General features: G+C 51.8%; 1 protein-coding gene across 1 annotated transcript in view; it reads left to right on the forward strand.

Annotated features, from left to right (window-relative positions):
• The first annotated feature begins 2044 nt into the window (after positions 1–2044).
• The window catches only part of PRDM10 (PR/SET domain 10), a 114838-nt gene continuing 114116 nt past the window's right edge, over positions 2045–2766 (forward strand). The window contains exon 1 of the mRNA XM_004379326.2: positions 2045–2236. The gene's annotated coding sequence lies outside the window, so the exon portion shown is untranslated. The remainder of the gene's footprint in view (positions 2237–2766) is intronic.

A 2766-nucleotide genomic window follows, 5' to 3' on the forward strand; every position in this document is an offset into this window, starting at 1 on the left:
ACTTGATGGCAATGCATTTGTTTTTTGTTTTTTTGTATTCTCTAGGCATCACCAGCAACCCACATCCTGTCCCACACCTTATTCATTTGCAAGTACCGTGGCTTTACCACTCAAATATATCTGGTGTTCATACACATCTCATTTCCACTATTCCCATTTTAGTTCAGATCATCATCATTCTTGCTTAGAGCATCTTGCAACAGACACATAACTAGCTTCCTTGTCTCTCACCTCTCACCCCCAATATGCTCCCCAGAGCATCCGGAGTTCATTTATATATATATATATATATATATATATATACATATATATATATATATATAGCTCTCTGTGTGTGTATAGTGACATTCCTATGCTTAAAATCCATGTGGTTTAAATTGCACGAAAAATAACATATGAACTCCATACCATAGGCTTCAAAGCCCCGTATGATCTGGTCTCTATTTCCCCAAGCTTTCCTTTATCACTATAGCCCTTGTCCTGTGTTCCAGCAACCCTGGCTTTCCTACTGTTCCTGTGTGCTAGAGTGAAAGCTTCATGAAGTCATGGCTTTTTATGTGTTGTTTTTCCTTTCGTCTATGGTCTTCATTAGTGGATCGCATAGCACCTTGGACAGTGCCTGGCATATTAGTAAACACTCAATGTTTATTCAATGGAAGGATGAACGAACATGTGCGTGCCATTTTTTTCTTTTTTAAACCTCATGGCCTTTAATATACCCTTCCCGCAGACTAGAATGCTCTTCTCCAAGACCTTAAGGTCAATTTTACAGTTTGTTTTTTAAAACTCCTGTGAGTGTGGGTGTTCTCCGTTCTCAAGTCTTTGCTTCGCTGTATTCTCTTTTACTTGATTAGTTAGCCAATAGTTTAGCAATTCTGTAGGTTTTATCGTCATTAATACTTCCCCTCCTTTAAGTTCCAGAAAGTGTGCTAAGTATTTTGCACGCAAATCTTGCTTAATCTTCAAAACAATCTAGCACGGATGGGAAAACTGCCCCGCGAAATAACGAAGTCTCTGTGAGACCTAGCTGCCAATTCGCATCGCCTGTGGGTAGCTGCAGCTGGGTATCTCCTTTGTAAGCCTGAGCTCTTTTCTGTGCACTTGGTGGACCTTTGAGAAGGCAAACTCAAGGGATGGCAGAATGTGGAAGGCCAGGGTTAACCACTCTTTAATAATATTTGCTAAATGTTTCTGAAAATCATTTCCTTTTTCCAGAATGACCAGAATGGCCAAGGGGAAAGCGGACATACGGTGGAGGGCCTCCACGGCTTGGCAGGGGAAACGGAAGGGATGTTTCTGTGTAAAGGAAGCGACGGGAAACCGAGGGCAGACACGCAGTAAAATGGGTATTGACTCGTATGGACATGAAGTGTCGGGAGCCCACGAGGAACGCCGAGGTCGCAGCAGGCCCAGCCCACACACGCACTGGCAAGGTGTGGGAAGGTGTGTCCCGGAAGCCTGGCCCGCTGCAGTGCTGGGTAGTGGCACGCATTTCGGGTTACCTCGGCACCCCTAGGCAAGTCCACCGCACTGCAAACACTGCCAACACTGCCGGGGGCGCAGGACGCACCAAGTCTGTGCAGGTCGATGGGATCGCGCCCGTCCCGCCTCGTTCCCTGTGCCTGCCACCCAAGTGCTGGGCCGCTCGGGAGAACCTCACCCACTTCACAGCTTCCTGAAAGGCTGGGTCTGACCCCCCAACCAGGATCCCATCCTCGCCACCTTCGGGCTCTCAGACGCAGGGAGAAGATTTACCGTCTCTCAGAGGGGCCCGACCCTGAGTCCGAAGAGCCGCGCTTTCTGATTGGCTTAGAGCACAAACGCAGGCGGGCGCCGTCTGAGACCCGTTCTTTGATTGGGCCTTAAATAAACAGCGAACGAAATAAAGAGGCCTTCTGTCATTGGGCTATTATATGAATCTCCTTTTGGCTTGTCTGCCGACAGAATAAGCGTCTCAGGATCTTCGTCATGACGCTTAAATCTAGGCCTGTCATTTCGCACTAGCGTTACTAGTCTCTAGGCATGGCACGGGGATTACAGAGGTCAACCAATAATATAACGTCTAGGTCTGGTTGCCAGGCAGATTATGCTAATAAATCCCCGCCTTCTATGCTGCTCCCACTCTGCGGCGGGAAGAACCACCTGGAGGTGGCGGGGGGGGGTTTGATTTCCATCACCCCTAGGGAGAGAGGACCGGGGACCCGCTGATCTTCCAGCTCCCCTCACCCAACGTCGTGTAAGTACCTAAAGGATTAAGGGAACAGAATAAGCCAGGGTCCAGAGTACCCCATCGACTGGGAGGGTGTTTCGTCTTTGCTTAGTCCCACCCAAAATGGCGGCCAGCTCTTTCCGCGTTTCTGAGCCCGGCCGGGGCCAACCGACCGCGGACCCGGGTGGGGGGGAATTGATGGTGGTGGTGGGGGAGAGAAATCCCGGCGGCACCGCCCGATGGTACAGTCCAGCCGGAGCTGGGACAAGGCACTTCACTCGGGGTGGGGGGTCAAACCATCTGCGCCTTCCAAGGGGAAAGGGGCACAAACCCCTAGCGGAACCCGTCCTGGCGCTGCGTTCAGCAATGGCTTCGGCGCCTCCTCGCTCCTGCCTTCCCCATACCCAGCCTCCTCCTGCGACCACCGAGCGGTTCGCTCGCTCCCCCGGCCGCGCGCACCTCTCCTCCCCTGCCCGCATTGGTTGGGCCGGGACCGCCGTTGGGCGCCCTGCGCGCTCTGCCGCGGCAGTTGGGCGGGCGCTCGGGGTGCTGCGGGC

This window comes from Trichechus manatus, unplaced genomic scaffold (assembly GCF_000243295.1).
Source record: "Trichechus manatus latirostris isolate Lorelei unplaced genomic scaffold, TriManLat1.0 scaffold00064, whole genome shotgun sequence".
NCBI classification, from domain to species: Eukaryota; Metazoa; Chordata; class Mammalia; order Sirenia; family Trichechidae; genus Trichechus; species Trichechus manatus.